Source organism: Pongo abelii, chromosome 3, assembly GCF_028885655.2.
Source record: "Pongo abelii isolate AG06213 chromosome 3, NHGRI_mPonAbe1-v2.0_pri, whole genome shotgun sequence".
Classification (NCBI taxonomy): Eukaryota; Metazoa; Chordata; class Mammalia; order Primates; family Hominidae; genus Pongo; species Pongo abelii.
The window spans coordinates 66,641,831-66,668,684 of record NC_071988.2 but is presented as its reverse complement, the minus strand read 5'-3'; the positions used below and the strand labels follow the sequence as shown (position 1 = coordinate 66,668,684).

The window sequence follows — 26,854 nt, the reverse complement described above, 5'->3', positions numbered from 1 at the left end:
GCATGAGATTGTATCTCATTGTGGTTTTGATTTGCATTTCTCTAATGACCAGTAATGATGAGCTTTTTTTCATATGTTTGTTGGCCGCATAAATGTCTTCTTTTGAAAAGTGTCTGTTCATATCCTTTGCCCACTTTTTGATGGGGTTGGTTTTTTTTCTTGTAAATTTGTATAAGTTATTTATAGATTCTGGATATTAGCCCTTTGTCAGATGGATAGATTGCAAAAATTTTCTCCCATTCTGTAGGTTGCCTGTTCACTCTAATGATCGTTTCTTTTGCTGTGCAGAAGCTCTTTAATTTAGTTAGATCCCATTAGTCAATTTTGGCTTTTGTTGCCATTGCTTTTGGTGTTTTTGTCATGAAGTCTTTGCCCATGCCTATGACCTGAATGGTATTGCCTAGGTTTTCTTCTAGGGTTTTTATGGTTTCAGGTGTTTTGTTTAAGTCTTTAATCCATCTTGAGTTAATTTTTGTATAAGGTGTAAGGAAGGGGTCCAGTTTCAGTTTTCTGCATATGGCTAGCCAGTTTTCCCAAGACCATTTATTAAATAGGGAATCCTTTCCCCATTGCTTGTTTATTTCAGGTTTGTCAAAAATCAGATGGTTGTAGATGTGTGGCATTACTTCTGAGGGCTCTGTTCTGTTCCATTAATCTATATACCTGTTTTGGTACCAGTACCATGCTGTTTTGGTTACTGTAGCTTTGTAGTATAGTTTCAAGTCAGGTAGCATGATGCCTCCAGCTTTGTTCTTTTTGCTTAGGATTGTCTTGGCTATACGGGCTTTTATTTGGTTTCATATGAACTTTAAAGTAGTTTTTTCTAATTCTGTGAAGAATGTCAATGGTAATTTATTGGAAATAGCAGTGAATCTGTAAATTACTTTGGGCAGTATGGCCATTTTCACAATATTGATTCTTCCTATCCACGAGCATGGAATGTTTTCCCATTTGTTTGTGTCCTCTCTTATTTCCTTGAGCAGTGGTTTGGAGTTCTCCTTGAAGAGGTACATCACACCCCTTGTAAGTGGTATTCCTAGGTATTTTATTCTCTTTGTAGCAATTGTGAATGGGAGTTCACTCATGATTTGGCTCTCTGTTTGTCTATTTTTGTTGTACAGGCATGCTTGTGATTTTTGCACATTGATTTTGTATCCTGAGATGTTGCGGGAAGTCAGGGACCCCGAACAGAGGGACTGGCTGAAGCCACGGCAGAAGAACATAAATTGTGAAGATTTCATGGACATTTATTAGTTCCCCAAATTAATACTTTTATGATTTCTTATGCCTGTCTTTACTGCAATCTCTGAACATAAATTGTGAGGATTTCATGGACACTTATCACTTCCCCAGTCAATACCCTTGTGATTTCCTATGCCTGTCTTTACTTTAATCTCTTAATCCCATCATTTTCGTAAGCTGAGGAGGATGTATGTCCCCTCAGGACCCTGTGATGATTGCATTAACTGCACAAATTGTTTGTAGAGCATGTGTGTTTGAACAATATGAAATCTGGGCATCTTGAAAAAAGAACAGGATAATAGTAATGTTTGGGGAACAAGAGAGATAACCTTAAACTCTGACTGCCGGTGAGCTGGGCGGAACAGAGCCATATTTCTCTTCTTTCAAAAGCAAATGGGAGAAATATCGCTGAATTCTTTTTCTCAGCAAGGAACATCTCTGAGAAAGAGAATGCATCCCTGATGGTAGGCCTCTGAAATGGCCACTTTGGGAAAGTCTGTCTTCTATGGTTGCAGCTGTAGGGATGAAATAAACTCCAGTCTCCTGTAGTGCTCCCAGACTTATTAGGACGAAGAAATTCCTGCCTAATAAATTTTAGTCAGACTGGTTGTCTGCTCTCAAACCCTGTCACCTGATAAGATGTTATCAGTGACAATACGTGCCCTAAACTTGATTAGCAATTTTAATTTCACCCCGGTCCTGTGGTCCTGTGATCTCGCCCTGCCTCCATTTGCCTTGTGATATCTTATTACCTTGTGAAGCATGTGATCTCTGTGACTCACACCCTATTCGTACACTCTCTCCCCTTTTGAAAATCACCGATAAAAACTTGCTGGTTTTAAGGCTCAGGGAGCATCACAGAAACTGCCGACATGTGATGTCTCCCCCGGACACCCAGCTTTTAAATTTCTCTCTTTTGTCCTCTGTCCCTTTATTTCTCAACCCAGCTGACACTTAGGGAAAATAGAAAAGAACCTACGTGAAATATCGGGAGTGAATTTCTCCCGATATCTGGCTGAATTTCCCCTGATACTGAGACATTGCTGAAGTTGCTTATCAGCTTAAGGAGATTCTGGGCTGAGACAATGGAGTTTTCTAAATATACAATCATGTCACCTGCAAACAGAGACAATTTGACTTCCTCTCTTCCTATTTGAATACCCTTTATTTCTTTCTCTTGCCTGATTGCCCTGGCCAGAATTTCCAATACTACGTTGAATAGGAGTGGTGAGAAAGGGCATCCTTGTCTTGTGCCAGTTTTCAAACGGAATGCTTTAGGCTAATGTCTTCATCCTGCTTGTGATAGCTCTTGAGTCAGAAGACCCAGCTAAGATTTCTGACCCATGGAAACAGAGATAATCCATGTTGTTGTTTTATGCCACCAAGTTGTGGGCTAATTTGTAACACAGAGATAGATAACTAATACATCTTTACTGGCACTGAAGTTATATTATATATTATATATGATATTAATATATTATATATAATATTATATATTGAGAGCAGAGGCAGAATGTGATGTTGTCTCAAGACATGCAAACAAATTCCACAGGAATTGGCAAATGGCCTCATTGCACCTCTGTTCTAAATGTGGTGATAACATAAGTAAGGATGTTCTTCACTTTTTAGCTTAAATACATAGGATTCATAAAACCAACCAAACTTTAAGTTGATTTGGAATGACTTTTAATTACATGAGGTATTTCTGACTGCTTGGAAATGGTTTGCTGTGGACTAGAGAATAGGCATACATCTCAGAATAAAATATGTTTGGAGCTTGAAATAGGAATTATTTCACAATATGATATCTCCCTCTGCAAAACTCATTTATATTAATGGAACCACCATTTAAAAAAATCAGAAAAGGAGATAATAAGGTCATTTCATCCATTCCATTTCTGCTTTCTTCATTTTCACCCAGTGTTATATTTTTCCTCTTTAGTAGCTGCAAAACATGGACTATAAATAAAGTATACAAAAAGATGTATATCAATAAAATAGACAGTATTTGAAGGAAACTTAAAAGAAAGGGCCTTGTTAAAATTTGGGGCCAGGATGCACCAACTCCTATGAAATCAAAATACATTCATAAATTTTAGGATCTGTTAGAAACTCCCTGCATTTCTAAGGCTGGGCACAGTGGTTCATGCCTGTAATTCCCAGCACTTTAGGAGGCCAAAGCAGATGGATCGCTTGAGCTCAGGAGCTCAAGACAAGCCTGAGCAACATGGCGAGATCCCATCTCTTTCTGTCTCTCAATCTCTCTCTCTCTCTCCGTATGTATATAAATATATATATATATAAAATATAGATATAAAATATACATATATAAAAAACTGCATTTCTACTCTATCAATACCTATATTCCCAAATTTAATTCAAGAAAATTAGGTAGATACCCGAATGGAGTGAAGATAGGCAGTTGGATATAAGAGTCTAGAGCTCAGGAGAAGGGTTCAGGCTGGGTTAGATCTCCAAGGGAGTGGTAGAGATGAAGAAGAAAAGAGCCTCAAGGCTATAGGCTGATAAGCTCCAGTATTAGGATGGTGAGAAGAAAAGGAGCAACTCACAAAGAAAACTAAGGAAGTCTGGCTTAGTCTCATTCAAAGCAACCTTCACTGGGAGGGGTAGAACATTCCTACTGACTCCTAAAGATTTTGTCCTTGGTTTTTCCTATCCTCTCTGCATGCTCTCACTCTTACTTATCTCATTTAGCCCTACGACCATTAAACATTCATCCTCATGAAAATTACTCCAAATTCTGTCTCTATTCCTACCTTTGGGACAGCTTTACCTGGCTATCTATACCCAGGTAGTGTCTCAGTGAAACATGTCCCAAATCAAACTAATCATCTTAAATCTCCACAGAGATGTCATCTTCTCCTGAGACTTCCCTTGAGCAATTTTGATGTGATCTTCTCCTAAAAGGCTTCCCTTGAACAATTTATCTATAAAAGCCTTCTATCCTTTCTCCCAAACATTCTCTATCTCCTTAGGTTGTTTTATTTTTGGTAATAGTATTTCCTAATACTCAACATTATATTATGAATTTTCATCTTTGTTAACTCTCTCAATTGCTCTAAAATAGATGTCCTATGAGGACAGGGATTTAGATTCTTGGATTCCTTGATGTATCCTTAGCTCCTAAAATGGTCTCTGGCCAAAGTAAGGGCTCAATAAATACTTCCTGATTCCGATTTTTTTAAGCTTCTCATTACCAGATTTTAAAAATTAAACTTATAATTTTGGAGCCCAGGTAACAAAACCAAAAATAGACAAATGGGACTGCATCAAACTAAAAAGCTTCTGCATAGTAAAGAAAACAACCAACAGCATAAAGACAAATTATGGAATGAGAGAAAATATCTGCAAATTACACACCTGATAAGGGGTTAATATCCAAAATATTTAGAGAACTCAAACAACTCAACAGCAAGAAGACAACCCAATTAAAATTGTAAAAATGGGCAAAGGAATAGACATTTCTCAAAAGATGACATACAAATGGCCAACAGATGAAAAAGTGCTCAACATCACTAATTGGGGAAATGTAAATTAAAACCACAATGAAATATCAACTTATGCCTGTTGCAATGGCTATTATCAAAAAGACATAAAATAAGTATTGGCAAAGATATGGAGAAAAGGAACTCTTGTGTAATATTGGCAGGAATATAAATTAGTATAGCCATTATGGAAAATAGTATGGAGGGTCCTCAAAATATTAAAAATAGAACTACCATATGATTCAGCAATCCCACTTCTGGATATATAACCAAAGAAAGTGAAATCAGTATGTCTAAGAGACACTCGCACTCCCGTGTTCATTGCAGCACTATTTACAACAGTCACAAATGGAATTAACCTAATGTTCACGGATGGATGGATGAATAATTTTTTAAAGTACTATTCAGCCTTCCATTGGCATTCAGATTTCCTTGACATTTTTAACAACGTGGATAAACCTGGAGGACACAAGTGAAATAACCCAGGCACAGAAAGACAAATATTGCATGATCTCACTTATACGTGGAATCTTAAAAAGTCAAACTCATGGCCGGGCGTGGTGGCTCACACCTGTAATCCCAGCACTTTGGGAGGCGGAGTCTGGCGGATCACGAGGTCAGGAGCTAACACGGCGAAACCCCGTCTCTACTAAAAATACAAAAAATTAGCTTGGCATGGTGGCGGGTGCCTGTAGTCCCAGCTACTCGGGAGGCTGAGGCAAGAGAATAGCTTGAACCCGGGAGGCGGAGCTTGCAGTGAGCCGAGATGGCGCTACTGCACTCCAGCTTGGGGGAGACAGAGTGAGACTCCGTCTCAAAAAAAAAAAAAAAAAAAGGCAAATTCATAGAAGCAGAGAGTAGAATAGTGGATGCCAGGGGCTGGGGAATGGCAGGAGGGGAGAAGATGGAGAGATAGTGGTCAAAGGGTACAAAGTTCAGTTAAGATCAATAGGTAGTTCTGGAAATCTAATACACGGCATAGTAACTAAAATTAATAATGTACTTGAAAATTGCTAAAAGACTAAATCTTAAATGTACTCACCACGAAGTATGACAGATATGTGAGGTGATAGATATGTTAATTCGCCAACCATTTCACAATGTATACATATATCAAAACATCACATTGGACACCATAAATAAATAGTTTTTTGTCAATTATACCTTATTAAAGCTGGAGAATAATGAATAGATTTATTATTTTGAGATAATTTTAGATTCACTTGCAGTTGTAAAAAAAATAATAACACAGAGAAACCCAATGTGCCCATTACAGTTTCTTCTAACGATAACATCTTGTACAATATTACAATCATGGTGCTGACATTGATGCAGTCAAGATACAGAACACTTCCATCACCACAAGGATCCCTCATGTTGCCCTTTTATAACCATACCCACTTTCATCTGCCCCCACTCCCTTCTTTACCCCAACAACTAATCTGTTCTCTATTTCTATAATTTTATTACTTCAAGAATGTTATATACATGGAATCATATAATATGTAATCTTTTGGCATCTGAACTCACTTAAATTCATCTAGGTTGTTTCATGTATCAACAGTTTCTTCCTTTCATCACTGAGTAGTAGTATATGCTATTAATGCATCACTGTCTGTTTAACCATTCAGCCACTGAAGGACAGGTCCTCTAGGTTTATTCATGTAGTCACAAGTGACAGGGTTTCCTTTTTTAAGACTGAATAACATTTTGTAAAAAATGTATTCATACATCCATCCATGAACATTAGATTAATTCCATTTGCAACTATTGTAAATAACACTGCAGGGAACATGGGAGTGCAGATATCTCTTGGACATACAGATTTCATGTGTAAGCTGTATTCCAGTTTGGGCTATTTCAAATAAAGGTGCTATAAATATTTGTGTACAAGGTGTCTGTATAAATGTAAGTCTTCATTTCTCTTGGATAAAACTCCCGAAAGTACAATTACTTGGTTGAATAGTAATTCTGTGTTTAATTCTTTTTGGAAAATCAAATTGTTTTCCAGAGTGGCATACCACTTTACATTCCTACCAGCAATGTATAAATGCTTCATTTTCTCTGCATTCTGTCCAGCATGTTATATTTTCACTATTTTTAATTTTAGTTATTCTGATAAGTGTGTGGTGATAGCTCATTGCGGTTTTAACTTGCATTTCTCTAAAAGCTAATGTTGTTCAGCATCTTTCCGTGTGTTTATTTTCCATCTGCATATCCACTTGGATGAAATATTTATGTCTTTTTCTTATTTTCTAATTAAACTTCTTGGGTTTTTTTTTTTTTTACTGTTGAATTATCAGAGTTCCTAGTATATTTGAAATACTAGCCTTTTGTTGAATATGTGGTTTGCAAACATTTTTAGCTCATCTTCTCTTCTTGATAGGGTCTTCCACAGAGCAAAAGTTTTTATTGATAAAGTCCAATTTATCAATTCTCCTTTTATGAATTATGCTTTTGGTGTTCCATCTAAGAACTCTTTGTAGCTCTAGATCCTGGAGGTTTTCTCCTATATTCTTTTTTTCTATAATTTTTATAGTTTTGCATTTAAGCTCATGATCCATTTCGACATAATTTTTTTATAAGGTGTGAGACTTAGGTCAAGATTCACTTTTTTTGCTTATGGATGTCCAATTGCTCTAGCACCATTTGCCGAGAAAGCTCTTTCCTGCATTGAATTTCCTTTAGACCTTTGTAAATATCAACCGAATATTTTCTTGGGGGGGGTCTATTTCTGGGTTCTCTATTCCAAGGTTCTCCACCCCACAGCCCATTAGGAACCCAGCCGCACAGCAGGAGGTGAGCAGCAGGCCAACGAGTGAAGCTTCATCTGTATTTACAGCCACTCCCCATCGCTTGCTTGCATTACCACCTGAGCTCCACCTCCTATCAGATCAGCCAAGGCATTAGATTCTCAAAGGAGCACAAACCCTGTTGTGAACTGTGCAGGTGAGGGATCTAGGTTGCATGCTCCTTAAGAGAATCTAATGCCTGATGGTCTGTCATTTTCTCCCATCACCCTCAGATAGGACTGTCTAGCTGCAGGGAAACAAGCTTAGGTCTCCCGCTGATTCTACATTATGGTGAGTTGTATAATTACTTCATTATCTATTACAATGCAATAATAATAGAAATAAAGTGCACAATAAATGTAATATGCTTGAATCACCCCAAAACCATCCCTCTACCTCACCCCCATGGTCCATAGAAAAACTGTCTTCCACAAAACTCATCCCTGGTACCAAAAATGCTGGGGAACCACTGCTCTATTCTGTTCCCACCATCTGTGTGTCTATCCCTTCACAATACCACACAGTCTTGACTACTGTAGCTATATAATAAGTATGGCTATTATACCTCCTCCCATTGTGCTCTTATTTTTTAGAAATGGTTTTAGCTATTCTATTTCTTTTGCCTTTCCACATGAATTTTAGAATAATGTTGTCTATGTCTATTAAAAATCTTGCTGATATTTTGATAGGAATTGCATTAAATCTGTATATCAATTTGGGGAGAATTGACATCTTTGCTATGTTGAGTCTTATAGTCCATAAACATGCCACAACTCTTGTTTATTTAGATCTTCTTAGATTTCTTTCAGAGTTCTGTAGTTTTCAGCATACAAGCCCTGTATACATTTTGTTATATTTATACCTGAAAGTTCCTCTGCCTTTCTCTTTAATTTTAAATGGTATTACATTTTTGAATGTTACATTTTGAACATTTTTATGTTCTTTAATATGTTTTGCATATTATCTTAAGTTTTGTGACATTGATGAATTCACCTATTATTTTTGGGAGTTTTTTTGGTAAATATCTTGGCATTTCTATGTAGACAGACACATCATTTGCAAATAAGAACAGTTTTATTCCTTCCCTATGGTCTGTATGTCTTTTATTTCCTTTCCTTGCTTTATTGCACAACCTCCAACATTAAGTTTAATTAGAGTAGTGAGAGTGGACTTCCTTTATTAAATAAGTTTTGCAACTATATATCAATGAGGAATATTAGTCTGTAGTTTTCATGTATGATATTTTTCTGCTTTGGGTATCAACACTAACTTCATAAAATGAACTGGGAAGTAGTCCTTCCTCTTCTATTGTGTGGAGAGATTGTATAGAATTGGTGTTAATTTTCCTTTAAAGTTTGGTAGAATTCTCCAGTGAAACAATCTGGGCCTAGACATTTCTTTTTTTTTTTTTTTATTGAGACAGAGTCTCACTCTGTTGTGAGGCCGGAGTGCAGTGGCGTGATCTTGGCTCACTGCAACATTCACCTCCCAGGTTCAAGCGATTCTCCTGCCTCAGCCTCCCGAGTAGCTGGGACTGCAGGTGCATGCCACCACGCCCAACTAATTTGTGTATTTTTAGTAGAGACAGGTTTTCATCATGTTGGCCAGAATGGTCTCTATCTCTTGACCTCGTGATCCGCCCACCTTGGCCTCCCAAAGTGCTGGGATTACTGGCATGAGGCACTGAGCCCTGCCGGGCCTAGAGATTTCTTTGGGGAAAATTTTAAATTACAAATTCAATTTCCTTAATAGTTATAGAGCTGTTCAAATTATCTGTTTCATATTTGATGACTTATGGTAGTTGGTGTTTTTTGAGGAATTGGTCCATTTTATCTAAATTTACCAAGTTATACCAACATAATGTCAAATCTGCCACCAACAAACATCAAGTTTATGTTTGTAGAGATGCTCCGAGTATTCTCTTATTATTCTTTTCAGGTCCATAAGGTCTGTAGTGATATTTTGTTTCTTTCCTGATGTTGGTAATTTGTACCTTCTTTTTTTCATTGTCAGTCTTGCTAGCGGTTTGTAAATATGATTGACCTTTGCTAAGGCCCAGCAATTTCTTTCATTGGTTTTCTACATTTTTTTCTGTTTTCAATTTCATCAATTTCTACTCTTCTTTTTATTATTTCTTTCCGTCTCCTTGCTTTGGATTTAGTTTTCTCTTCTTTACTTAGGTTCTTGAGATGATAGCTTATATTATTTATTTAACACTTTTGTTATTTTCTAATGTATGCATTTAGTGCTATAAGTTTACCCCTCAGCACTGCTTAACTGTGTCCTATAAATTTTGTTGTGTTGTGTTTCCATTTTCATTCAGTTCTATGTATTTTATTTTCCTTGAGACTTCTTTTTTGATCCACGAATTATTTAGAAGTGTGTTGTTTCCAAGTGTTTGGAGATTTTTTTGTTATCTTTTCTAGTGTGATTCTTTTGTGGTCATAGAACACACTCTGTATAATTGCTATTTGTTTAAATTTTTTGAGGTTTGTTTTATGGCCCAGGATATGGTTGATCTTGGTATATATCTCATGAGCACTTCAAAACAAGAGGCATTCTGCTATAGATAGGTGGAATGTTTTATAAATACTCAATAGATGTCGTTAGTTGATGCTGGTGTTGAGTTCTTCAATATCCTTGCTAATTTTATATCTAGTTGTTGTTATATAAATTGTTGAGAGTGTTGAAGTCACCAACTATAACTATAGACTTATCTATTTCACCTTTCTGTTCACATGCTTTATAACTCTGTTGCATACACATTTAGGCTATGAATTCTGTGTGGATTGGCCCTTTTGCCATTACATAATGTTCCTTTATGTCTCCAATAATTTTCTTTGCTCTGAAGTCCACTTTATATGATGTTAAAATAGCCACTTCTGCTTTCCTTTAATTAGTGTGTACATGATGTAACCGTTTCCATCTTTTTGCTTTCCACTGGCCTATATCATTATATTTAAAGTGAGTTTCTTTTAGCTTCTTGGCATATGTTGATGCTCCTCAGCTTATTATGTTCTGATAAACCCATCATAAGTTGAAAATATTCTAGGTCAAAAATACTTTAATACATGTAACCTACTGAACATCATAGCTTATCCTAGCCTACCTTAAACATGCTCAGAACACTTACATTTGCCCACAGTTGGGCAAAATCATCTAACACGAAGTCTATTTATAATAAAGTGCTCAATAGGTCATGTAATCTGTACTGAAAGTGAAAAACAGAATGATTGTATAGGTACTCAAAGTATGGTTTCCACTGAATTCCTACTGCTTCACACCATTTTAAAGTAAAAAAATTATAAGTCGAACCATGATAAGTTGGGACCATCTGTAGCTGAGTCTTATTTAACCCACTACACCGATCTCTCTTTTATTTGGTCTATTAGGACCATTTACATTTAACGTAATTAATGTTTATGCATAAATGTGCCATTTTAAATTTTGTTTTGTTTGATGTCTATTTTTCTTTCTTTTTTATTTTACTTTAAGTTCTGGGATACATGTGCTGAACATGCAGGTTTGTTACATAGGTATACATGCGCCATGGTGGTTTGCTGCACCCATCAACCTGTCGTCTAGGTTTTAAGTCCCACATGTATTAGGTAATTGTGATGTCTATTTTTCTTTTTCTTTTTTTTTTTTTGAGACAGAGTCCCGCTCAGTCACCCAGGCTGGAGTGCAGTGGCGCAATCTTGGCTCACTGCAGCCTCTGCCTCCTGGGCTCAAGCCATTCTCCTGCCTCAGCCTCCCAAGTAACTGGGATTACAGGCACCCGCCACCATCCCCAGCTAATTTTTGTATTTTTAGTAGAGATGGGGTTTCACCATGTTGCCCAGGCAGATCTTGACCTCAGAGGATCTGCCCACCTCGGCCTCCGAAAGTGCTGGTATTACAGGCGTGAGCTGCCACACCCAGCCTGTGATGTCTATTTTTCATGTCTCTTTCTCTTTCCTGCTTTCGTGTGAGTTACTTGAACATATTTTAGAATTCAATTTTGATGTGCCTATAGAATTTTCTACTGTTATCTAAATATTGCTTTTTTAGTGGTTGCTCTACATATTACCTTATATTAGTAGGTAATAATAATAGGTAATAAATATACATAAGACATTCTACAGGTGTTGTCATTTTACCAGTCCGAATGAAGTATAGAAACTTACTTCTCTTTATATTCCTTTATCCTTCCTCATCTATAGTGTAATTATTGTAACAATTTCCTCTACATTTAAAACCACAGTAGACAGTGTTATACTTTTGCTTTCACCACCAAATATATTTTAGAAAGCTTAAGGGAAGAAGAAGAAGAGAAGAAGCTCTATCTCCAAGCTGAAGTGCAGTGGCGCTATCTCAAGTGATTCTCCTGCCTCAGCCTCCCGAGTAGCTGGGATTATGTGCCACCATGCCCAGCTAATTTTTGCATTTTTAATAGAGATGGGGTTTCACCATGTTGGCCAGGTTGGTCTCGATCTCTTGACCTCGTGATCCGCAAGCCTCAGCCTTCCAAAGTGCTGAGATTACAGGTGTGAGCCACCACGCCTGGCTAATTTTTTATATTTTTAGTAGAGATGGGGTTTCATTGTGTTAGCCAGGATGGTCTCAATCTCCTGACCTCGTGATCCGCAAGCCTCAGCCTCACAAAGTGCTGAGATTACCAACTGAGCCACTGCGCCCAACTGTCCTTTTGTATTTTCTTTCTTTCTTTTTTTTTTTTTTTATTTTTTGAGACGAAGTCTCGCTCTGTCGCCCAGGGTGTAGTGCAATCTCTGCTCACTGCAACCTCCGCCTCTTGGGTTCAAGAGATTCTCCTGCCTCAGCCTCCCTAGTGGCTGGGACTACAGGCGCATGTCACTATACCGTGCTAATTTTTTGTATTTTTAGTAGAGACGGGGTTTCCCTACGTTAGCCAGGATGATCTAGATCTCCTGACCTCGTGATCCGCAGGCCTCGGCCTCCCAAAGTGCTGGGATTACAGGCTGAGCCACCGCACTCGGCCTGTCCTTTTGTATGTACATGGAGACTTCATTACATAGATATGATTGATTACATCATTGGCCTTTTGTTACCAAGTCAACCTTCAACCCCTCCTCTCCCTTCCCTGGAGGTTGGGGGGTGGGGCTAAAAGTTCCAACCCTCCAATCTCATGACTAGTTTTCCTAGCAGTGAGCCCCACATTTTGTGTTTTCTGTGGGCTTTCCAAAAATCACCTTGTTAATATAAATTCAGGTGTGGTTGAAAGCAGTTTGTTATGAATAACGAAAAATACATCTTTTACTGCTTGGGAGCTGTTTCAAGAACAGGTGACAAAAGGCCAAATACTTTAACAAAAATACTCCTATTGCTTCAGTTACTCGGGATTTTACAAATGTTTTAGGAGCTCTGAGCCAGGACTATAGATAAAAACCAAAATATATACAGTAGTCCCCCTTATCTGCAGTTTCACTTTCCAAGGTTTCAGTTACCAGTGGTTGACTGCAGTCTGAAAATGTTACATATGATAAGATATTTAGAGAGAGAGAGAGAGACCACATTCACATGACTTTTATACAGTATAATGTTATAATTGTTTTATTTTATTATAAGTTATTATTGTTGATCTCTTACTATGCCTAATTTATAACTTAAACTTTATCATACATATTTATTAAATGCTTTCTTTTTTAAATTTTTAAAAATTTGTTTAGTATTTTTATAGAGAGGAGATCTCTGTATGTTGCCCAAGCTGGTCTCAAACTCCTGAGCTCCTGCGACCCTCCTGCCTCAGCCTCCCTAAGTGCTAGGATTACAGGTGTGAGCCTGTATGTTTGTATATGAAAAAACACAGTATATATGTATATATAGGGTTCAGTACTGTCCACAGTTTTAGGCCTTCACCAGGGGTCTTAGAGAATATCACCCAAAAATAAGGGAGGACTACCGTATGCTTTATTGTATCACAATATCATGCTTACTGTGTTTTTTTCTTCCTTCTTGATGATTCAGGGTTTCTTCCTTTATGGTTCCCTTTCTGCTCAGAGAAGGTCAGTTTGCTATCCTTTTAGGGCAGGTATGCTAATGACAAATTATCTTCATTTTACTTTGAGAATGTTTTGATTTCTGCTTCATTCCTGAGGATATTTTTGCTGGGACTATGAGTCTCGGTCGACAGTTTTTCTCTTTCAGCATTTGGAAAATGTTGTACCACTTTCTTCTAGCCTCCATGGTTTCTGATGAGAAATGCATCGTCATTTGATTTGTTTTCCCCTCAGGTAAGGTTTTGCTTCCCTCTCACTACTTTCAAGGTATCCTTCTTTGTCTTTAATTTTTAGAAGTTTGATATGATGTGTCTTGGTGTGATTTTTTTTTTAAACTTACCCTGTTTGGGGTTCACTGAGCTTCTTGCAACTGTTAAATTATATCTTTTGTCAAATTTAGGAAGTTTTCAGCCATTATTTCTTCAAGTACTTTTTCAGCCCCATCTTTTTCATCTCTCTTCAGAACTCTGATGACGTGAATGTTAGGCCTTTTGTTATAGTTTGACCAGTTTTAATGTAAGAAACGTCATTCTAATAAAGTGCAAGGATGGAGTTTACCATTTTTCTTATAGTTACAGCGAGGCACTGCTGCCAGCATATGTACAAAAAGAAATCTGTGCCCACTGTGAATCTATTTTTCTCACAATCCAGTGACCTTCTATTAGAGCTCCCATATCCCTCCCATATTAAAGGCAGGCGGGGACTTCACAGCATTTAATGGGTTCTTTATCTCTTAAAGAAAAATTTACAAAAGAGGTATAGCAAAGGCAAAATGAAATTTGGAATAATGGAAATAATTTTTAGAGAAAAAGGTCAAAAAAGTGATAAACAGATTAAATATAGTGCATTGTTAAAAGGCTGGCTCTGAACATAATACTCTCTCAAAGAGGCTTGAAGAGAAATCAAATGGTGTTCAAAATTCCTAATACAGCCTTCACAACAGTGATTTCCACTTGATTAATAGCTAGAAAGCCCTCTTATGCAAGCAGTTTGAACCTCCCTTATTGAATACAGTGCTTACAGCTAAACAGTTTATTCATGTTTACAAAGATGACCACGTCCCTCACTTACATAAGCTCTGTTCCCTGCATTTGTGGGTTTGTGCCATTGCTGCTGCTTGATTGACAAGCGCAGAGGCTAGTGAACACTCCTGGACCATACCACAGAGTGTCCTCCAACCCAAAGTGCTTCTAAAATCCCCTGAACTTCCTCTGTGTTAACAATTTTCACATTTTGCTGATAGTCTTCCTTGAACATCTGTCTCCCCAAATTGACTCTGTGTTCTGTGAGGTCTGATGCAAATCCCATCTTTTTTACTGAGCCCCAGTGTCTGGCACACAGGGGACACTCAATAAATGTTGTCTAATAAATTTGTGAATGAACAAGATCTCTCTGCACATATAGAAAAAGATCTACGCACTCCAAACTCTATACATTCATTCATTCAGTCATTTATTTCAAAAGGTTTTTACTGAATGTCTCCTATATGCCAGGTGAGGTGCCAGACACTGAAAGTATAAGAAAAAAAAGAATGTGATTTATTTTCCAATGAGGAACTCCCATGTCAGACCTGTGCTCCCAAATATTGGCTTGAGTTCCCACATGTGCCCCTAGATCAGGGACTGGAAAACCTGACCACTTCCTTCTTTTGTAAATAAAGTTTTGTTCATGCTACAATGACCTGCAATGCTTAAAATACTTAATCTCTCTCTCTGTATAGGAAAATTTTACCAATCCCTGCCCTAAATCACAAATTGCAGAATATCATGTGGATACACCCACTGCTTGCCTGGAAATACCTGCAATGCCAAACAGACAAGGTCATGGCTCAATCCTTCAGCCAACACTTGCAGTCAATTTTATTGGGGGATATTAAATTAATAGACAAAATATAAGCATTTGCCACCCCCCAAAATCTTCAGATCACATATCACTCACTGCTAATCAAAGCCCATAGTTTTATTGCGATGTGTTCTATCTGCATTTAAACTCACAGAATAGAGACAACCAAATGTGGTCTGCAGTCAGCATTCAGGAGAATTGTTTGGGCTCCATCACTTAGTAGTGGGGAATACTTTATGTCTAGGCACGTGCAATATACAGCTCACATTCCATTGACCTTGAAGTCAGAGCGTGTTTGGAACGTTTGAGGAACAGCCAGGGGTTCAACATGGCTGGAAGAGAGTGATATGGTTTGGCTGTGTCCCCACCCAAATCTCACCTTGAAATGTAACAATTCCCACATGTCAAGGGTGGGGCCAGGTGGAGATAATTGAAACTTGGGGTGGTTTCCCCATACTATTCTCACGGTAGTGAATAAGTCTCACAAGATCTGATGGTTTTATAAGTGGGAGCTCCCCTGCCCATGCTCTCTCTTGCCTCATGCCATGTAAGAGATCCCTTTGCTCTTTCTTTGTCTTCTGCCATGATTGTGAGGCCTCCCCAGCCATGTGGAACTGTGAGTCCCTTAAGCCTCTTTCCTTTATAAATTACCCAATCTTCGGTATGTCTTTATTAGCAGCATGAGAACTGACTAATACAGGGAGTGAGGGGGTGCAGTGGGAGATAAGAAGGGGTGAGGGGCAGGCTCCCGTGAGGACTTGGGTTTGCACTCCAAGTGAGATGGAAACCACTGAAGGATTTTGAGCAAAGGAGTGATCTATCTGACTTGTGTTCTGAGATGATCACTCTGGTTGATGTGTGGGGATTAGATAGTAGGGGTGAGAGTGAAAGCAGGGCCACAGGGAGGAGGCCAGTGGAATGATCCAGATGAGACTCAGCACTGAACCTGTAACACAGTGAGTGCTCCCAGGATGGCAACTATAATTATCATTATGAACTTGACATACGAGCCTGGATTACTTTTCACTGCTTGCTCGTCAAACTGGTGAGTATCTCTTGCGGAAATAAAAAGATAAATTGGGCTGGATGTGCACCACTTTGGGAGGCTGAGGCAGGTGGATCACCTGAGGTCAGGAGTTCGAGACCAGCCTGACCAGCATGGAGAAAGCCCACCTCTACTAAAAATACAAAATTAGCCAGGCATGGTGGTGCATGCCTGTCATCCTAGCTACTCGGGAGGCTGAGGCAGGAGAATCTCTTGAACCCGGGAGGCGGAGGTTGCAGTGAGCCAAGATCACACCATTGCACTCCAGCCTGGGCAACAAGAGCGAAACTCCGTCTCAAAAAAACAAACAAACAAACAAAAAATGAATAAATAAAAAATAAAATTAGTCTAAGTTTCCTTTTGTAGTTTAAAAACTGGCCATGAATGCAATTCCCTAAGAAAGTTTTCCTGTTTAAGCAATTATACGAGAGGTTCCCATGGAAAGATCTTTGAAAGATGGGCTTCTGTTTGCAGGTAAGAATTCCAGTGTGTGGCCATCAGAGAAATGCAAATCAAAACCACAATGAGATACCATCTCACACCAGTTAGAATGGCAATCATTAAAAAGTCAGGAAACAACAGGTGCTGGAGAGGATGTGGAGAAATAGGAACACTTTGACACTGTTGGTGGGACTGTAAACTAGTTCAACCATTGTGGAAGTCAGGGTGGCGATTCCTCAGGGATCTAGAACTAGAAATACCATTTGACCCAGCCATCCCATTACTGGGTATATACCCAAAGGACTATAAATCGTGCTGCTATAAAGACACATGCACACGTATGTTTATTGCGGCACTATTCACAATAGCAAAGACTTGGAACCAACCCAAATGTCCAACAATGATAGACTGGATTAAGAAAATGTGGCACATATACACCATGGAATACTATGCAGCCATAAAAAAGGATGAGTTCATGTCCTTTGTAGGGACATGGATGAAATTGGAAATCATCATTCTCGGTAAACTATCGCAAGGACAAAAAACCAAACACTGCATGTTCTCACTCGTAGATGGGAATCGAACAATGAGAACACATGGACAAACGAAGGGGAACATCACACTCTGGGGACTGTTGTGGGGTGGGGGGAGTGGGGAGGGATAGCATTAGGAGATATACCTAATGCTAAATGGCAAGTTAATGGGTGCAGTACACCAGCATGGCACATGTATACATATGTAACTAACGTGCACATTGTGCACATGTACCCTAAAACTTAAAGTATAATAATAATAAAAATAAATAAATAAAATAAAAAATAAAAATAAAAAAAAGAATTCCAGCAAGAATTACAAGCAGTCCAGAGACTGCTTGCAAAAGCCAGTCTCTGGTTTTGTAGTCACACCTAGGTCTATGAGATGCAAAACCCAGAAGAGAGAAAAGGAAAACCCTCTATTACCATTATAAGAGTTCACATATCCAGAGCAAAATAGTTTTGCTTCAGAAAAATTCTAATCAAGGCAGCCTTGGAGTTAATTTTTCCCACATGTGCAGGCCACATGGCTACCTCAGCAAATGCCTTTTAATTCTTTTTAAGGAGATGCTGCATCTACTGACTGTCTAGCCCTCCACCCTAAGGATAAGTCTGCACAGGCTTCATAACAAGGCATCCTCCTCAAACCGCTGGCTTTCTAAATTAGCAGAAGTGCTTCTGCAAAGCAACATGGTAGTAACGTAGCAGAAGCCACAAAGATGTCAGAAACACTATTCCTTTGCATTCATTCTAAGGCAATAATCAGAATAAATAGTTATATGCAAGAAGATGCTTTTGGCAACATGTCCTAAAAAATGGTAAAAATGTGAGAAGTGAACTAATTACCTAACAATGTGGGAATAGTTTAGTAACGTATGAAATGTTAGGCAGAGGAACATTTTACATATGAAGCCTTCAGAAACAGAAAATATTTTTGGCATGATGTTACGCAAAAAAGCAGGACACAAAATAGACATTGCTTTGTGGTCACAAGTATATAAAATGCTTATGTGTGGTTAGACATGGGTGGAAAATGAGCAAAAAATGAAAATTATTACTTGAAGGTGCTGGAAATAGAATTTTTCACTTCAAAATATTTGTTGATGTTGTTGCTATGACAACTTTTCCATAAAAATGTTTAAAATAATTAAATAAATAAAAAGCACCAAAGATGCAGACTCCCTAAGGCTGGGCAAAATGATGCATTCTCTCATACACTGCTTACCAAGTGTTTTCTTCCCCCAGTGCTTAAGCACAGATTATAGATCACCTGCTGACATTTGTCTTCTCACTTGCTGCTCCCTGGTAAGTCTTCAGAACGTGACCCACAGGCATCAAAGCCTCCAAACCAACACAGCCAGAGCTGGAAACACTTGACGCCTCCACCTGGAATTTTATGACTCATCTCCTGTCCGTAGAAACGGGGTCTGGATGGATAAAAAAGTTTGAGTTAGATCCCTTTACCTATGGGAACCATACAGTCTATGCTTTTGAGTAATGAGTCATTTAAGCCAGACTAAGCTTGTAAACAAATTCATTTTTTCTGCCCCATGATAACACATTCATTTATTTATTCATTCAGTCCCCAAGCCTGGATGCAACAGCTTTCATTTGTCCAGAATTTGCTCTGCATTAAAGAAGTAAGATTCATCAGAAATAATCTTAATAAGAAGCTCAAAAGGGAACTGGGAAAGAGAAATACATCTTCAATTTTGTAAAATGAATTACAGTCTTGCTTTCACCACTTGGGAAATGGATGAAGCGGTTCCTACTTCACAAAGTTAAGGGAGGATTTAGTGCAATGTCACATGTAAAAAGCCTTCAGGAAATAGATAATGACTCAGGAAATGTGTCTTTTTTTCCTGTTGACATTTTATGCTGAACTGCTGTCATCATTCTAACATGGAGGAATAAGGGAACTCCGGGGATTTTGCTGATGACAGGCAGGGAAGTGTCCTCAGAAGCAGAAATGTTCATGCTAAGCCTGGGAGGATGGGTAGGATTCCTCCAGGGGGAAGAGAGGGGACAAGACCATTCCAGACTGAAGAAACTGGGTGCACATGTATGGACGGGGTGGGACCGTGCTACATGCATGCCCCTCCATGGGTATTGCTCTAGCATGCTTTACTTGCTTGGAGTTGAAGATTAGGTTACATTACTTTCAAAATTCTGTGAGAATAAACAGAGACCAATCAAATGAAAACAAGCAAAAACTACTTATTCAAAATTTGCAATTGCAAGACAGTCAGCCACCATGACTCGTATTTGGCAGAAAATCAAAGGCAGGCAGAGGAGTGGGAAAACTTTATGGGCCCAGCACGCTTCCGCTGCGCAGCTCTGAATGGAAAAACTTCATCATGGAAGAAAGAAAAGGCTTCAGGTGTCCCCTGATCGGAGGCTGTTGGCATAGGGAAGCTGCAGTTGAGCTAATTAGAAGCAGGGCATCCTAGGAGGTTGGTTAGGAGTGTATATTTGGGTTTCTCTAGTTGGTCCTAAGTTGGGGTGAGGACAAAAATTAGGGAAGCTGTCAGTTTTAATCAAGTCTACTTGGGGTTACTGTTTGGCTTCCTGGATTATTGCTAGAGATGGTAGTCTGACTTCCTATAAGTCTGACATAGCAGGCTGGCTTCCTGGGGCTGGTTACTATAGATAACCCATTAGTTTCCTGGGCTGGTTACTTTCAGTTGGTTTCCTGGATTGTTACTGTAGATAACCAGTTGGCTTCCTGGGCTGGTTACTGTAGATAATCAGTTGGTTTCTTGGGCTGGTTACTACAGATAATCAGTTGGTTTTCTGGGCTGGTTAGTATAGATAATCGGCTGGTTTTCTGGGCTGGTTACTATGGATAATCAGTTGGCTTCCTGGGCTGGTTACTATAGATAATCAGTTGGCTCCCTGTGCAGGTTGCTGCAGATTATGAAGGAGTCCTATTTTTATGTATGGTCTGGCCATTGTCCATTTATATATTCACTCTCTCAAGTTAAATTAAATGCCCTGCATCCTCCATCTCACTTGGAGGAAAAATGTCATTTTTTCTCCCTGGAGCTCACCAAAGGACCCACTTGTGTCTAAAGGGTTAATTTTGAAAGTCTCCAGGGAGCCAAAACATGGGCATAGCCCTCCTGAGTATGGCAGATGCCCCCATCCCCACCCCAGCCCCCAGGCGTACTCTGTCAGCCCAGAACATGCTTCATTGCTTTGCCTCTAGTCCTCCCCAACATCCTGGCAGCCTGGTAAGATCTGAAACTTTCCCTCTGGCCTTTCCTGGTGCTGTGCTTGGAACCAGTTTGTTTGCTGTCTGAAGGTACATGCTTGGTCCTCCTGCCTGGCTGCCAGAGCCAGAACTCGATTCATTCTTAGCAAATGGACTCGGATTATAATTGGCAGCAACTTTGACCATGATTTTGCAAAATACATATTTTTTTCCACAGATGGGTATTTTTTTATTTCCCTCTACCAAGAAAAAAAAATGAAATAACAACTTTTTCCCACCAAATGCACTTCTGTGAAAAGTTTGATTAATAACAGAGTCTGGACCTACTGTTTTCTGATGAGCTGACTTTGTGCAGGGGCAGAGCTTAGAGAACTGAGAGAATCAGGAGTTGATGTTCCCTTTAGATGGTCTCTCTGAAAATCAGATGTCTCAACTGCAATTTTGGCAAATGCTGGGCTGCAGTCAATTCTGGGATGAATTCTCTGACAGGTGCCTAAAATGATAATATTCTGGGCTGTTGATTAAAGCATAATCCATATGTTTTAGATGCCAGATGTGCGAGCAAGCAAAGTCAACATGTAGTTGAGAAAATGTGGGACCCTGACTGATACTTGCCCCAGATAGACTCCTGGGGGATCTGCAAGTAAATGAAGTATTATTTTGGGAGGGTTAGGTCATAAAGCACGAAAGAGGTCATTTTGTCCTGAAAAGATAGAAAGAGCATTCAAAAATATTTTTTAATCTGCTTGGGTCTCAATCAGTTTATTTTTTAAAAAGTGACTTGACCTTCAATTTGAGAAAATAATTGTCTACTAAATGTCTCCCTGGCTTTAATATTAAAAATAAAAGGCAGACATGTTTAAAGTAAGCAAAATATAAAATAGAGGGTAACTATTGTATATTGGCTGCTCCTCAGAACACTACTCTGAAGCAGGGCAGAACTGTTGGCTGATGAAATAGACCCTCTGGCTCAAAGGAGATGTGTCCTCAGCTTACACATGGACCCACTGTCTGCAAAACACTTGTATTAGTCCATTTTCATGTTGCTGATGAAGATATATTCGAGACTGGGAAGAAAAAGAAGTTTAATGGACTTACAGTTCCACGTGGCTGGGGAAACCTCACAATTATGGCAGAAGGCAAGGAGGAGCAAGTCACATCTTACATGGATGGCGGTGGAAAAAGAGAGCTTGTGCAGGGAAACTCCTGTTTTTAAAACCATCAGATATCCTGAGACTTATTCACTATCACAAGAACAGCACAGGAAAGACCCGTCCCCATGATTCACTGGGTCTCCCACCCAGACCCTCCCACAACATGTGGGAATTCAAGATGAGATTTGGATGGGGACACAGCCAAACCATATCAACCCTATGCTTTATTCTATGGTAGATGAGAGAAAGGTGACATTTGTCTAAAACAGTGGTTCTCAAGCAGGGCCGTTCTGCTTCCCAGGGCACATTGGGCAATGTCTGGAGACATTTTTGGTTGTCACACCATAGGAAGTGTTTCTGGCATCTAATGAGTAGAGGCAGGGACTCTGTAACCCTTCTATCATGCACAGCACAGCCCCCACCACAAGGCATTATCTGGCCCCAAATGTCAATTATGCTAAGGAGGCTGAGAAGCCCTGGTCTCAAGTAAGCTGTCCACTCCATTCTCTGAGGAAGCTAAAATTACTGGTGAGAACAGCTGACTCTGGAATGTGTTGGACAGAAGGGGGAGACAGCCAGAGACTGCAAGTTCTGGCAGGAAGTGGATTGTGGGCTGGCGATTGCTACCATCCTCCTCCTCACTATCACATCACCACTCCTGCCTCACCTTCCTGGGATGCCCATGTATCAGGCACCACATTCCTTGCCTGGAAAATCCATGACTCTTGACCTCTGTATGTTGGTCCCTCTGCCTGAATATCCCACTGCCCCTTTCTCTTTGGAAAAATCCTATCTCTTAAGACCCTACTCAAATGCTAGACATCTCCATTTTGACACCTTCTCTGAACCCCTCTTCCCATCCTCCCTGCCCTTTTAGGCAGAGAAGATTCTCCTTCTCCTCTGTCTCCCACGATAGCACTTATCACATTTTATTGTGATGATTTGTTTGCATTTTAGAGAAATCTGAGCTCCTGGAAATTAGGCATGGAGTCTTTCCCATCTTTGTCTTCCTAAGACCTGGCATCATGTCTAGCACTTAGTAGGTGAATGGTAATTTTCTGCCAACTTACTTCTTTAAAAAGATCCCCACATACTATGCCTTTCCCACAGGGAGCACAAATTTCATAAACAGAGAGCAACAGCTTTTGTTTTGACTCAAAGAAAATGTGTGTTGTCGGGGTTGCATGTAAATCTCCTAGCACAATGCCTGACACATGGATTTATTAAATGAGCATTGTTTCCTTTCAGCTTCCCTTCAAAGCAGCTAGGGTAGCTCAATGAGAAGCATGGCACAGCCTTAGGGCACATGCAGGGATGAAGGTGTCCTCACACACTGCTATGATTAAGACTGGCTATTGTCACTGAGCAAAGTATCTTCTGCCCAATTCTTACCATAGCATGTCACCCCTATCCTCGACCCGTACATGTGTGGCAAAGGAGACCACAGAAATGCACAACCAGATCCATCCTCCCCTTCATCACACACAGGTGCAGCTAGCAAGTGGCTGCCCAGGCAGGGACTGTGTCTCCAGCCTCCTTGAGTCTAACCATGGGTACAGGACTGGTTCTCAGCAGTCCAGTGTGAGTGGATGTGATCTATATGCCACTGGCCCAAAGCTTTTAAAAAGCAGGCATGTCTCCTCCCTGCTCTGTCTCCTCTTCTGCTGGCCAGGTGCAGATAGCAGCGAGGCACTGGGAAATGGCAAAGTCACAGGAAAGGTAGAGTCTGGGTGCCTGAATCCCTGCATTGAGGGAGGCCACTGCCAGAAACTTTGGACCATTACACTAATATGAAAGAAGCTGCTACTATATCTTATATGTTTTAGGGTTAATTTGTTACAGTTATTTAGCCTACCTTAATTAATTCACCATATTTTTATAACTAAAACAAGTAGATCCGTGTTCAAGGTGACAAATGGCATAATGCTTCTCTCCTCTCCCTCACTAAAATGATGCCAAGAAATAACAGCAAGGACAGGAGGGGGCCAATCAGAGTAGGAGAGTGCTCAGCAGGTTCCCAGGAGGGAGGAAGCAGATGAAAAAGCACTGACCACTGAAGCAGGGTGGAGCATGCCACATCCAGACCCATTGCCCTGTGTGGAGAGAGACTGGAGTGTCTTTAGGGTTCTACCTGCTAGAGTCCCAGGGACACTCCAGACTTGGAAACTGCATGTGGTTCAATGGAGAACAATAGTGAGGAGTGAGGTATAAAATTGGAGTGTTATTTAATGGTCAGTCTGTGGAACAAAAGGACCCACAGCAACCCCTCCAATCCAGTGCTCAGAATGGCCAGCAGCCAGGCATTTAGCATCCCCAACCCCACTAACATAAAGAAGGTTATTCTCTAATGAGACCAAACATGCTGTCTAAGATTAACCAGGATAGTTAGTGTGAGTGTTAATGTCTCCAATAAACTGCATTCTGATGTTAAGAGGGGCTACCAGCAGAAGGGACAGCTCCCTTCCCACTCATCCTAAAGTGAAGCCCGTTGGCCAATAAGCTCTACTCCCCTAGGCAGAGCTCTGAGCCCTGCTGTTTGTTGATTTTGATATGAATACGAATAAGTAAGCAAGGGTCTCCAGAAATTTGAAAACAAACTGTAATATCAGAGAAATACTAAGAGAAGCAAACTGTCAAGGAAAAAGAAATTTAGAGAACGAAAGAGGTCCTTGCTGCCAAAATCCTACAATGACATTGTCAGAAAAATTAGAGAAGATACAGCATGTATGAATAGGATGCTATGAGAAAGAGACAATCAAAGAGCAAGAACGGAATTTTGGAAATTAAAAATGTGGTTACTGAGACAAATCTCCCATGGAGAAGAATTTCAGATAAATTATGTAGATGCTTCACCCTCAAGTTGGGGAACATAAATTCCCATTCCTTGAGTGTGGACTGTGCATAGTGACTTCCTACCAAAAAGTACAGTGTGGAAAGGGTAAGAGTAGGAAAAGCGTAACTCTGAAGTGGAGAAACTTAACAAACACAGTCTCAGCCAGGTGATCAAGGTCAACATCAAACATCATAAATCAGGTCGATAGAATGTTCTGTTGACATGGTGTGATGCAAATGGCACTTTACCACTGTGATCCTCCTCCCAGTAACTCACTGACCCAGTAATATCATGAGAAAAACATTAGATAAATTCAGATAGTGGGCCATCCTACAAAATATCTGATCGGTATTCCTCAAAACAGTCAAGGTCATCAAAAGCAAGGAAAGTCTGAGAAACTGCTATAGCCAAGAGGAGCCTGAAGAGACAATGCAATTACATGTAATGTGGTAGCTTGCATAGGGTCCTGGTCAAGAAAAAGAACAGTAGTTAAAAGCTAAGGACATCTAAATAATCCATGAGCTTTGGTTAATAATAATGTATCAATATAATATAGGTTTATCAACTGTGACCACTGTAACTTACTAACGTAAGATGTTACTAATAGGAGAAATGGGGTACATGGTATATGGGAACTCTTTGTATGGTCTTTTCAATGTTTTGGTAAATCTAAAACTGTTCAAAAAAATAAAGTCTGTTTTAAAAATGTGGTTACAGAATTCAGAAAGTTAATAGACAAACTGAAAGAGAAAGCTGAGAAATTTTTCCAAACAGTGGTACAAGAAGATGAGGAATAGGGAGATAGTAGTGAAAAGGTAAGCAATAGAAATGATTAATTTAGTTGATTGACCTTTCTACTAATATGGGTTCTAGAAAGCAAAAATAAGGAAAAATTGATGGGAAGAAATTGTCAGAGAAAGAGTGCACGAACATTTATGAAATAAGACATGAGTACTCAAAGTGAAAGTCTATCCACTGAAATATATATGGGTATATATATATATATATATATATATATATCAGGATAAATGAAAAAAGGTTAATAACCAGAATGTCCAGTTGCATTGTTTGAAAAGATGCAATTCTGCTATAGGAGAAAAGAAAACAAATGGGATGGGAATGAAACACTTAAGATATCTTAAGTACAGATTATGTAGTAAGTGGAATATGTCTGTGTTATACATAGAAGGAATGGAAGAACCAAAAGATAATTAATATTCATGAGGCATTAAATATACATAAGGCACCTGGATACAAAATAGTCATGATATATTGAATATTCACCATGCTCGGTGAATACTCAGAAATTGCTGAATATACATGAGACAAGATGTATTTAGTATTCAGAGGCCTAATCCAACCACCCATTAGCAACACCATTTTGGCTTCACATGTCCTCTGCTCAAGAAACAGTACTGAAACCCATAGCTACTAAGCAGGTTAATTGGCTAGCTATAGCTATGGCCAGACATACCTACCTGCCCTGCATCTCTCCAACAGGGCAAGTCTGTGCCATGGCCCTGGGGGGCTTCCATCTCTGGGCTCCCTGGCCTAAACACAATCCAACTTTGGTCCTACTAAGCTACCATCAGTGGGAAAGGCTGATGTGGCAGAGAGAGAGAGAGAGAGAGAGGGAGAGAGGAGAGAGAGAGAGAGAGAGAGGGAGAGAGAAGAGAGAGACACATACAGATTGTGTACCCAGGACCAGTAGTGTGGTTCTTCTACCCTGCTTGCAACCTTACTTAAGGGTTAACTTACATAATTGATTTCCCTTAGCTTTTGTCTTTATGCATTACATTTTAAATTGATTTAATAAGCTGTGTGATCCTCACATTTTTATTTGGTCTGCGAGTCTGTCTCTTCTGTCAGCCATGCAGGAAGAAGTACACTGATGCTTTCTCTGCCAGGAAGTGTGTTTGAAGGCTACATTGCATCTGAGCAATTATTGACATCACAATTCCCAGGCACATCATTGTGGAATTTCAGAACGTTAGAGATAAAGGAAAAATTGTAATGCTTTCAGAAAGATGAAAGAGTTCGCTTACAAATAAACAAGAATTACGCAAAAGGCTTCTCATTAACTGCAACTGAGGCTAAAAGACAAATAAGAAATGCCTCCAAAGAACTGAAAGAAAATTATTTGCCACCTAAAATTCTATATGTTACCAAAATATTAGTAAAGTGACATAATAAAATTTTTGTCAGGTTTGCAAGGATCCTTAAAGTTTACCTCCT

The 26,854-nt window shown here is 39.4% G+C and overlaps 1 long non-coding RNA gene across 4 annotated transcripts in view; it reads right to left on the bottom strand.

Moving 5' to 3' along the window:
- LOC129058995 (uncharacterized) overlaps positions 1-26,555 on the bottom strand; it is a 62,279-nt gene extending 35,724 nt beyond the window's left edge. For 3 of the 4 annotated variants that reach the window (XR_008524541.1, XR_008524540.1, XR_008524538.1), the window contains exons 1-3: positions 26,452-26,541; positions 20,960-21,125; positions 18,644-18,845 (exon numbers count right to left, since the gene is read on the bottom strand). This is a non-coding gene — a long non-coding RNA (uncharacterized LOC129058995). Of the gene's footprint in view, positions 1-18,367; positions 18,846-20,959; positions 21,126-26,451 lie in introns of those variants that run through there. The other variant, XR_008524539.1, reaches the window with a different exon arrangement.
- Positions 26,556-26,854: the final 299 nt, after the last annotated feature.